A 12,176-nucleotide genomic window follows, 5' to 3' on the forward strand; every position below is an offset into this window, starting at 1 on the left:
TCTTTGTCTATTTTGTACAGTTTTGAAATATGTGTGCATGTTTAAGGACATCTTTGTCTATTTTGTACAGTTTTGAAATATGTGTGCATGTTTAAGGTCATCTTTGTCTTGCATGTTTGAGGACATCTTGTCTATTTTGTACAGTTTTAAGTCATTTACTGTGATAAAAGAACAACAACAAACAGTGCTTTTGTATGTCTTATTTATTTTTAAAAACAAGTGAATAAAAAGGTATAAGTAAAACACAATACAAATACAATAAACTAAAATGTAAGAAAATAACAAGTAAAAAGAAATGTATAAAAAATTACATAAATACAAGAAAAAGCAAACTTCAAAAATGAATTTACATGTGGTGATAGGTGGGGGTACAGCTCTCCTGTCCTTGGTATCCATACCCTGTGTGCCTGTTTGGAGACAGCATTGAATGCTGAAAGCTGCGGATGCCCTCCATGACTGCAGCAACCATCCTGGAATTACCGTCCATGATGTTGTTGACCAGGCGTTCCTCTCTTTCCTGGCTCTGCTGCACTTGCTGCATCCAGGTTGCTTGTATCTGCTCCATCCTTTCTAGCGCCGCCTCGGTGTTGGCAACACTCCGCCTCCTTCCTGATGACCTTTGTGATGCTGCAAAAATAATTCACACATACAGTTAATTACATTTTTCAGGGGGCACAGTGAAAACCAAAATATGTATAGGCTACTAGGCTACACGTTTGCTTGTTGTGTTTTTTTTTTTTGCAGCCGTAATAAGTTAATTTACTCGGTAAATGTGGAGTTTGGGGTCTGCTTGTTGTCTCGGTATCTGACTCTTCTGTCGACCCGTTGACCGCCTCCGTCGCCATCTCCATCTCACCCAAGCCCTCTTGCACAGAAGTGTCTATAAAGAGCACAATATGTTTACAACTCACATACACCTCTGGTCATTTACTTGCCCTAGACTATGTGCTAATTAAGCAATATCACACTCGAGGTTGTGCTGTTGTACTGTATATCAGCACGGCTGTGCGGCCTCGTGCCGCAGATAATCACAGCCGTAATAAACTACAAAAGATTATGATTTGTTTGTTTATTCAATCATTTATTTAGCTCCGCCAACAGAAATAGTTCCGCAACTGGAAGGGAGACAAGGCTGTTGCCAGGCAACACATAAACATTTCATACTAGCTTGCTACGAGCTACAAGCTTTTCCAATCAAATTGCTCGGTTGGGACCGGTCGGAACTAACTGTTTTATAACATGTGCTAATGTAGGCTAATATTGTTTTCAACTCACCTGAGGGACTGTCAAAAGTGTAACCGACGTCCACGCCATGATGGTCGACTTGGGACAGCGGCCTGGGTCCAAGCAGCTCCTCCAGCGCGTCGCTAAACGGACAAGCGACCCTATTATGTCCACTTGTGCTATTACTTTTCCTGGCCTGGTAGTAATTTTTTTTAGGTGTTTCCACCGAATACGTATCTGCTCTGGGGTCCGCGGAAAGCCACTCTCTTTCATTTGCTCCGCAACTTTTTTAAACAGGTCTCCTTTTCTGGTTTTTCTTCCGTCCATATATTTTAAGATGTTCATCTCCTTGAGCAGGGATAACAGAAGCTCACTCTCGACATCTGTCCAGAAATGCATGTTCCTCCTGGGGGTTTCTGACGTGTCGCAAACTGATTAATCCAGGTATGTCTGAAATAGTCACAATGGTCAGACACACCTGGATTAATCAGTTTGTCCAATAATGTAAGACCAGTAATTATGTAAGAGCCCAGCTGCGGCCGGCCGGCTTTCATTATACTTCCGGGGTCATACATCAGCAGGGAGGAGGCGGGGGAGGGAGTGAGGGAGGGGGAGCATGCGCACATGCATTGTCCAGTTATACTCCGACTAAGGTGTATACATGACGGAGAAAATCGAATTCCAATCGCATTATCTGGGTGTCTTAATCGGAGTTCTCAACTCCGATTTCAGTCGGACTAAGGTGTTTACATGCACTTCAGTTATCCAGTTATAGTCGGATTAAGGCAATAATTCGGTTTTTTCAAGTGTCATGTAAACGTACTGATAGACTGTGCGCTCGCGCTCGCGCACCCCCGCACACACACATACACGCCGGCACGGACAGTGACAGTGTGCTCGCGCACCCACACACATACACACTCATTCCCACAGCTGGGACTGGGATTTAATGGACAGTGGGAGGGGGGAGGGCTTTCGGGTTCTGTTGATCTGTGTGTAATTGTTTATTATATGCCGCCTGTGATGGGCGCGTTTTGAGTTCAGTGAAATACAGAGACTCAGACTAAGTAGCGACTTTGATTATTGCTGTCATGTTCGTGTTCCAAGGATGAGGCCGTGTTGATAGCAAGTAACTTAGTTTAATGTCTCACGTTCTCAATAACATACATGTGCTTCCTGCAGTCTTGCTCCACTCCGCTATATGGTACGGCAAGCTGACTACTAACCAGTACTGCCGCCTAGCGGTCAAACATGTAATAACATCCAATCATAACATCCCCCCTTTTCTAAGGTAAAATGCATTAACATGAATCATCACATTAGCTGTGTCAGTTATTTCAACCATTTCTCATTCAGCATAACCCTGCAACACATAAGCAGTATAAACAGTTTATATCAGATTGCATAACTCATATCTAAGCCAACACTAGACCATTTAGAACACTTTCACAACATCAATCAATATACATTTTGTTCAACATCTTTAACATGCATATTGAATTTTCTTTGTTTATAAGTTCAGTCTATCAGGCTTTCTGATTTCTCTTGTGGACCTTCTTAACTCAGGTTCGCTTGGAGTAGGTGTGTGAGAGTCAGTGTTACAGTCCATACCAGGTGTGGGAATTACCTGAGATTCACCACAGGTTACACTGAGCTCACCAACAGTCCCTTGAGGAGTCTTTAATAGACTGCGACGATTGCGTCTGAGGATTTGTCCATCATCAGTTTTCACTGTGTACGATCGTGGAGCAACTTCTTGCAGGACAGTTGCTTTTGTACTCCATCCATCAGCATCCTCAATCCTGACTGTGTCGTTGGTAGTCAGTGGTGGGAGATGCTTGGTTGTTCTGTCATAGAATGACTTTTGCATCATTTTCTGTTGTCGTAGCTTATGTTCAATCTTTGAGTGATTCTTTTGCTGTAATTTGTCATTTTGATGACTCGACAAAGTTGTTCGTAGCTTCCTCTTCATCAGCAGTTCAGCTGGTGATAGGCCGCACTGAAGAGGTGATGCTCTGTAGCTCAATAAAGCCAGATAGGGATCCGAGTCACTGTCAGCTGCTTTCTTTAGGAGTTGCTTGAGAATGTGAACTCCTTTTTCAGCTTGCCCGTTTGACTGTGCATAGTGTGGGCTTGACGTCACATGCTTGAAATCATATTGCTCTGCAAACTTCTGCCATTCTTTGCTGCTGAAGCAGGGGCCATTGTCGCTCACCACGGTGTGTGGGATGCCATGCCTGGCGAAGATAGATTTAGCATGTGTTATGACACAAGTTGATGTTGAGCTTGTTAGTAGCGCCATCTCAGGGAAGTTTGAGTAGTAATCCATTACCACTAAATAGTCTTTACCTCTGAGATGAAACAAGTCCATTCCTACTTTGTGCCATGGTGCTGTTGGCACCTCAGCTACCACCATAGGCTCTTTGCTCTGCTTGTTCCTGTGTTTCTGGCATGTTTCACATTTACTTATAAGTGTTTCAATGTCTTTGTTCAGTCCGGGCCAGAAAACCGTGTCTCTCGCCCTCCTTTTGCACTTTTCGATGCCGAGATGGCCTTCATGTATCCTGTGCAACATGTCCATTCTCAAAGCCTGTGGAATGACAATCCTGCCCTTTTTCAACAGCAGACCATCCACAGTACTAAGCTCACCTCTGACATGGTAAAATTGTGGACACGAACCAGCTGGCCATCTCTCATCCATGTTCTTCATGACATGCTGTAGCTCAGCATCCTTTGCTGTAGCCTCCGCTATCTGTCTTGACTTTTTGTCCGACACAGGCTGTGTAGCCGACACCATGTTCACGTGACACTGTATGTCCTCGTCTGTTGCACTCACACTGTCGCCTGTAGTTGCTCTGGATAGGGCATCAGCAAGGACTAGGTGTTTACCTGGAGTATATATCAGTTCAAAATCATACCTTTGCATCTTCATCATTAACCGCTGAATCCGTGGAGACATTTCATTCAGATTCTTTTTGATGATTGCGACCAGCGGTCGATGATCAGTTTCGACTGTGAAAGACGGCAGGCCGTACACGTAGCTATGAAACCGCTCCAAACCATACGCCAGTCCCAAACATTCTTTTTCGATCTGAGCGTATCGGCATTCAGTTTTTGTCATAGCCCGAGATGCATAGGCTACCGGTTTCCAGTGCTCACCCTCAGCCTGGAGTAGAACGGCACCAATACCATCTTTGGAAGCATCTGTAGACACTTTTATCCTCTTCGTGTGGTCATAAAATGACAACACAGGTGCTGTGCTCAGTGTGTCCTTGAGTTTTTGCCACTCATGCTCATGTTTCACTGTCCATTTAAACTCACAGTCCCTGTGCAGAAGCTCTCGTATGCATGATGTCTTTGCTGTCAGATTGGGAATGAATTTACCTATGAAATTCACCATCCCCATGATGCGTAGCACCCCTGTCTTGTCTGTGGGCCTTGGCATGTTCTGTATTGCATGTATTTTGTCTTTATCTGGTTGGACACCACGTGCAGACAGCTTGTCTCCCAGGAAGAGGATCTCTTGAACGCCAAACTCACATTTACTCTTGTTGAGTTTTAGTCCATACTTTTGTATGCGTTCCATAACTCTGTTCAGCCTCTCGTTGTGCTCTTGGGCTGTGGAACCCCATATGATGATGTCATCAATGTAGACTCGAACTCCATCCAAGCCCTCGATGATCTGCTCCATCGCTCTGTGAAATATTTCAGGTGCTGACTTGATTCCAAAAGGCAGTCTGAGAAAGCAGTGTCTGCCGATGGGCGTATTAAAGGTACAGTACTTGGTGCTGCTTTCATCCAGTTTCAGCTGCCAGAAGCCTTGTGAGGCGTCAAGCTTCGTGAAGTAGTTGGCACCTGACATTTCACTGATGATCTCTTCACGTGTAGGTATTTGATAATGTTCACGCTTTATGCTCTCATTTAAGTCTTTAGGGTCCATACATATTCTCAACTCACCATTCTTTTTCTTTGTGATGACCAATGAGTTGACCCAGTCTGTAGGCTCATTAACCTTTTTGATCACTCCTAGCATGATCATTCTGTCGAGTTCTTTCTTTAGGCAGTCTTTCAGTGGCGCCGGAACTCTGCGTGCTGCATGCACAACTGGTTGGGCTCCTTCTTTCAAGTGTATTTTATATGTGAAGGGCAAAACACCAAAACCCTTGAAAACATCTGAAAAGTTCTGAACAATTGTGTCCATAGAGTCATTTGTTGGGTTTTGGTTGGAACGATGCGATACACTCTTTTCACAAGCCCCAGTTCTTCACAGGCTCTGTCACCAAGAAGTGATTCACGTCCCTCATTCACAACAAAGAAGAATAGGTGGTGCACTTTTCCTTTAACTGTGACACTCAACCTGCATGTGCCCAAACATTTGATTGGCCGCCCATTGTAGTCTTTCAGTCCAGATTCTTTTCTTTTTATTTGTGGCTTATTTTTCATTGCCTTTACATCACACATGCTTATGAGATTTGCTTTTGCACCAGTGTCCATTCTCATGGTGACTACAGTCCCATTTATCATTAGAGGAGCTATCCACTTATCTTCTGTAGTGACATCATTTACATTGTCTGGTTTATTTATTTGTTCACTTTCACAATTCACCATTCCAACAAAGAATGTGTCTCTTAGATCAGGCTCGTCTATTAAGTTTACAGTTTTTTCTTTTTTCCACTCTTTCCGTTTGGAGAAGCATTGTTTAGCAAAATGATTCTTGCCTTGGCAAGTGGAGCATTGCTTACCAAACGCTGGACACCGTCTAGGCTTGTGCTGTGAGCCGCAGCGTTTGCAGTTTATCATCACGTCCTCCTGCTGTGCAGGCCGGGTCTGTGTGCGCCGTCTCCGCTGATACGACACTGCTCCAACCGCTGTCGGTCTGTGCCGAGGCGACTGCAGACATCTCGCTGAACGTCCTCACGTGCCTTTGGGACAGCTCACTCGCCTGGCAGATCTTAATGGCTCCTGCCAGCGTCAGCTCCATCTCCCGTAGTAGCCTCTCTCTGACCTTTTTATCCTCCACACCGCAGACGATCTGGTCCCGGATCATGGAGTCCTTCAGCATTGCGAAGTTGCAGGACTGCGCCTTTAGCTGCAAGTCCGTCAGGAAGCTATCAAATGGCTCATGCTGCCGCTGTGTACGAGACTGAAACACGTACCTCTCGTACGTCTCGTTCTTCTTCGGAGAACAGTGAGTATCAAACTTACTAAGCACTACATCCAACTTTTCATTATCTTCAGGACTATCAAACACGAACGTGTTAAATACTTCTATGGCCTGTGGCCCTGCTATCGTTAGCAGCAGCGCTACCTTTCTTGCTTCCGGCTTAGCCTCGAGTCCCATAGCAGCAATATACAGGTGAAACTGTTGTTTGAAGGTGCGCCAGTTCTCGTTGACATTCCCCGTTAGTTTCAAACTTTCCGGGGGTTTTAAATCCATGTCGCCCATTCGAGTTTACTCCTGGTACCATGTCATGTTCGTGTTCCAAGGATGAGGCCGTGTTGATAGCAAGTGACTTAGTTTAATGTCTCACGTTCTCAATAACATACATGTGCTTCCTGCAGTCTTGCTCCACTCCGCTATATGGTACGGCAAGCTGACTACTAACCAGTACTGCCGCCTAGCGGTCAAACATGTAATAACATCCATTCATAACAATTGCTTCCCTGGACGCACCAGTAGCGCAAGCCTATAGGTCCGCCTGCAGCAGGACGGCGTTGTGCCAGTTCCTCTTATATCCTTATTGTAAGGGAAATTGTTACAAACTGACATCGGAGTGTGTGATTGTAAACGGCGAGACTTTGTGTTTGTTTATTTATTAAGCTTCCACTGACTGTATCACATCTGTCTTAAAACATGAAAAAAAAAAAACAGAAACAAACACACACACACATACACCTAACCACCGCTCGGAGTAACGCACATTTCCTTATGGAAATTAAAGCCTTGTCGGAATGGCGGGACGAAACTGTCGGAATGGCAGGACGTTTGCATGTCGGAATGTTGGTATGTCTAAATGGTGACATGTCTGAATAGTAGAATGTCGGAATGGCGGTATGTCGGAGTGGCAGCATGTCTGAATGGCAGCGTGTAACCGCTTGAACCACCAACCTTTCGGTTAACAGCCGAACGCGCTAACCAATTGCGCCACAGAGACTTGCGTGGCTGTAGTGGGCGTGGCCTCAAACTCCACCCATCTGTGTTTATGATTTCTTTATGTATGATTTTGTTTAGGCCTTGGACTTTTTTGGGTCAGGTTTCTGCCTGTCCTCTAAGAAGCAAATGGTGCTTGTGCACAAGTATATTTGTGACATAATGCCAAATTTTTCCTTTTTAGTTCGTGTAGTAGTTGGCTGCCTTGGTTATAACACTGTATCACTGAGCTTTTGTCAACTGTGTCCTGAATCATTTGACATCAAAGGATGTTGGTTCTTCTCTCTTGCTGATTATACGTGTTAACTTGAGTGTAAAACGTCCCTGGGTGGGCTTGAACCACCAACCTTTCCGTTACCAGCCTAACGCGCTAACCAATTGCGCCAAAGCTGGGGAACAATAGTCTGGGTGGGGGGGGGAAGAAAGGAAGAGGAGGGGGAAGAAGGGGGGAGAAGAAAAAAGGAGAGAAAAGGGAGAAAAAAGAGAGGAAAAGGAAAGAAAAAGAAAAGGAGGAGATTTTTATTGCATAATCTTTCAACCTCTATTTTTTTAACATTGAAATTCATCATAAATTATTTCATAAACTTTGTAATTATTGATTAGTGTGTTCAGCTGTTAACCAAAAGGTTGGTGGTTCAAGCAGTTCACCCAGGGACGACACAACTTTATGATTTTTTTTTACTGTAAAAGAAAATCGGTAGTATTGAATAATTCTGACCAAAGGCATCTTTCCTAACATGAGACCGTCCCTGGTCAATAATAATTTATTACCAATAATAAATTATATGAAGAAGCCTACCTGTCAAATACCTTAAATAAACTATGCAGCTATTTAAAGTTTTTTTTTAAAATGATGCCATTATTTTTTTAAGGCATACAATGCAGTGCTGTATTTAGCAGAGACTTATACACATTCCACACAAAAAATAGTGAAGCATATATTTTTTTTATTAAACCAAACTTTTAATATGTGGTGAACAATGAACAGAAAGATATTATAGAACAATTACAACGATTTTTTCATTACGATTGGAACAATTTTTTCATTTTTTTTTAATGTCCTCCAGCCACTGTTCTTTGGAGACAGTTTCGACGGCAGGGCAGTACACAGTGCCTTTATACTGGCTATGTCCCGTTTCTGCCGTCCTGAACTGCCCGCATTTCTTGCACGTGTTGTGCAATACTTTGCGGGTCAGTTTTCGGACTGGAGCCGGAGGAGCCGGAGGAGCCGGAGGAGCCGCAGGAACAGGAGGAGCTGTTAAGAGCCTGAAACCCAGGGCCTGTGGGGCAGCCATCAGGACAGGCACTGGTGTGGTGGCAGCACTCCCTGGAGCCAGCATCACCAGCTGTGGAGCTGACATGGGAGGAGGAGGTGGAACAGGGAAGAGCTGCCGCTGAAGGCGTGGCCTCACAGCCACAGGTGCTGAAAATGTGGGTACAGGCTTCCGCTTCACCTGCGCTTGGCCCACGGTGCTGCTGGGCAGGTGGTACTGGTGAGCCGGGCCGGGTTTGGGGGGTGCAGATATGGGGCGTATTCTTGCACCGGGGAGAGGGTCAGCCGCCACAGAGAAGCGGCTTGGCAGGTCCAGCCCCTGCATCACCACTGCGGTCTCCTGCCTTTTCACTTTCTTATTGTGCCACTGCACCAAGGTGGTGTGGCTCACGTCCACCAGCTGCATGGTCGTCTGCTGCATAACAGCCCCACTGGCCAGAACGCGCCGCCTGATCTTCCGGTAATCCTCCAGGATAAGGTCCCATCTGGACACTGTGCCGGTCCCCTTCTTCTTGGGACTGCGGTGGATGACACAGAGCCTGGTGAAGATCATTTCCACCAGGCGGCAGCAATCTGGCCATTGAGCAAGCGGGGCAGTGGTGGTAAGCGCATGCCGCTTCACGCTCTCCACCCCTGGAGTGAACTCCTGCCTCTTCTTAGGCGACCTGAACCTCCCTGTGTCCAGCTTGGTCTGGTGTCTGGCAGCAAAGACAACCCGCTGCTTGTCATAGTCGAGCAGGTTCTGCCACAAGGCGACAATGTTGGACACCTGAGAAAGAGAACATAGAGAGAACAGCACATGAGAAAACAAAAACATTTAAGTGTGGACATGTGTGACAGACAATAGAGGAGAAAAAATAAAATGATCAAAGTGTCTGACCTGCTGGTTGGTGAGGGCTAGTGAGGGCTGGTTGCGCAGCTCCACTAAATATTCTGCCAAGCTGTCCACCCTGTCAATGCCTGGCACACCAGACTCATCCACAGCCTGGTAAAAACAGATGAGAATTGTGAGATCAGTGAAGCTGTGAAGACAAAACAAAGTCCCAGTGATGTTATTTATTAGAAAATTAGAATATGCTTTTACATACCCCAGATGCATCCTCAGCCAGGGAGGAGGAGGCAGCAGGCTGGGTGGCGGCAGCCAGGGAGGAGAAGGGAGCAGGCTGGATGGAGCCAGCCAGGGAGGAGAAGGGAGCAGGCTGGATGGAGGCAGCCAGGGAGGAGAAGGGAGCAGGCTGGATGGAGGCAGCTAGGGAGGAGGCAGCAGGCTGGATGGAGGCAGCTAGGGAGGAGAAGGGAGCAGGCTGGATGGAGGCAGCCAGGGAGGAGAAGGGAGCAGGCTGGATGGAGGCAGCCAGGGAGGAGAAGGGAGCAGGCTGGATGGAGGCAGCTAGGGAGGAGAAGGGAGCAGGCTGGATGGAGGCAGCCAGGGAGGAGAAGGGAGCAGGCTGGATGGAGGCAGCCAGGGAGGAGAAGGGAGCAGGCTGGATGGAGGCAGCTAGGGAGGAGAAGGGAGCAGGCTGGATGGAGGCAGCCAGGGAGGAGAAGGGAGCAGGCTGGATGGAGGCAGCCAGGGAGGAGAAGGGAGCAGGCTGGATGGAGGCAGCTAGGGAGGAGGCAGCAGGCTGGATGGAGGCAGCTAGGGAGGAGGCAGCAGGCTGGATGGAGGCAGCCAGGGAGGAGAAGGCTGCAGGCTGGATGGAGGCAGCCAGGGAGGAGAAGGGAGCAGGCTGGATGGAGGCAGCCAGGGAGGAGAAGGGAGCAGGCTGGGAGGAGGCAGCCAGGGAGGAGAAGGGAGCAGGCTGGATGGAGGCAGCCAGGGAGGAGAAGGGAGCAGGCTGGGAGGAGGCAGCCAGGGAGGAGAAGGGAGCAGGCTGGATGGAGGCAGCCAGGGAGGAGGAGGCAGCAGGCTGGATGGAGGCAGCCAGGGAGGAGAAGGGAGCAGGCTGGATGGAGGCAGCCAGGGAGGAGGCGGCAGGCTGGATGGAGGCAGCCAGGGAGGAGAAGGGAGCCGGGGAGGAGGAGGCAGCCAGGGAGGAGAAGGGAGCAGGCTGGGAGGAGGCAGCCAGGGAGGAGAAGGGAGCAGGCTGGATGGAGGCAGCCAGAGAGGAGAAGGGAGCAGGCTGGATGGAGGCAGCCAGGGAGGAGAAGGGAGCAGGCTGGATGGAGGCAGCCAGGGAGGAGGCGGCAGGCTGGATGGAGGCAGCCAGGGAGGAGAAGGGAGCCGGGGAGGAGGAGGCAGCCAGGGAGGAGAAGGGAGCAGGCTGGATGGAGGCAGCCAGGGAGGAGAAGGGAGCAGGCTGGATGGAGGCAGCCAGGGAGGAGGAGGCAGCAGGCTGGATGGAGGCAGCCAGGGAGGAGAAGGGAGCAGGCTGGATGGAGGCAGCCAGGGAGGAGGAGGCAGCAGGCTGGATGGAGGCAGCCAGGAGGGAGGAGAAGGGAGCAGGCTGGGTGGCAGCAGCCAGGGAGGAGGAGGCAGCAGGCTGGATGGAGGCAGCCAGGGAGGAGAAGGGAGCAGGCTGGATGGCAGCAGCCAGGGAGGAGGAGGCAGCAGGCTGGATGGAGGCAGCCAGGAGGGAGGAGAAGACGGGCTGGGTTGGAATGCTGAGGTCATCAAGGAGGCCTGGCACTGTGAGGTCAGGTGTTTGGTCTTCCTCGAAGCCCTCGTCGTCTTCCTCGCCCTCGTTCCCGTCCTCCAGCATGTTCTCCGTCTCCTCTGAGTCGGGGTTGACCTGCAGGGGCTGCCCAGTCTGACTCAGCAGGTAGTCAATACCAAGCAGCTCTCCTATGGGAAAGAACAGATAAATATGTGCACAAGCATGCACACATAATTCAGTAATGTCATGTATCATGTTAAGTAAATAGTTTGCTTTTGCTACTGGGAATGAAAGTCTCACTAAATTTCAGTACACTCAAAAACTAACAAACCCAAAACACTAGGTAGTTATCATAACATTAGCATACCGGTGTATTTGGAGGGTGGCCTGAAAGTTGGCACAAAAGCCCGGCCAAACACCTTCAAGCTGTTGGTGTTGATGCACTGGGTCACATCCCCGGAGTAGGTAAGGAGGGACGATGGCCTGCTGATCACCGCTGCAGCCCCCCGATCCTGGTTCCACCTGTTCAGGCCTTCCAGGAGGTAGAGCTGGAAGTTCAGTGCATTTGCACTGGTTCCTGAGAAAACAATACAATATTAATAGTCATTTAAAAAAGGTATTAATAGTCATTTAAAAAAGGTCTAGCTTTCCAACCACTGAATGCTTTGATAAAAGAGTATCCTGAGTGTTTATCATCTTAAAAAAGGGAGACACCAACCTGGAATGAACCTGTTCAGGTGGCAATGAAAAGACTCCAGGGATGTGGACCCTCTGGCACAGCGATACCTGGTCAGGACAACACCCCCCTTCTTGCTGGTGCCCGTCTCTGTGTAGAGCGGCACACCAGGCAGGTCCTGGATACACCCGACGTGGCGTTGCTGCACACGCCAGATGTGCTCCATGCGCACCTGGTCCAGCAGTGGCACCCCCA

This window comes from Trachurus trachurus (genome assembly GCF_905171665.1).
Source record: "Trachurus trachurus genome assembly, chromosome: 1".
Taxonomy (NCBI): Eukaryota; Metazoa; Chordata; class Actinopteri; order Carangiformes; family Carangidae; genus Trachurus; species Trachurus trachurus.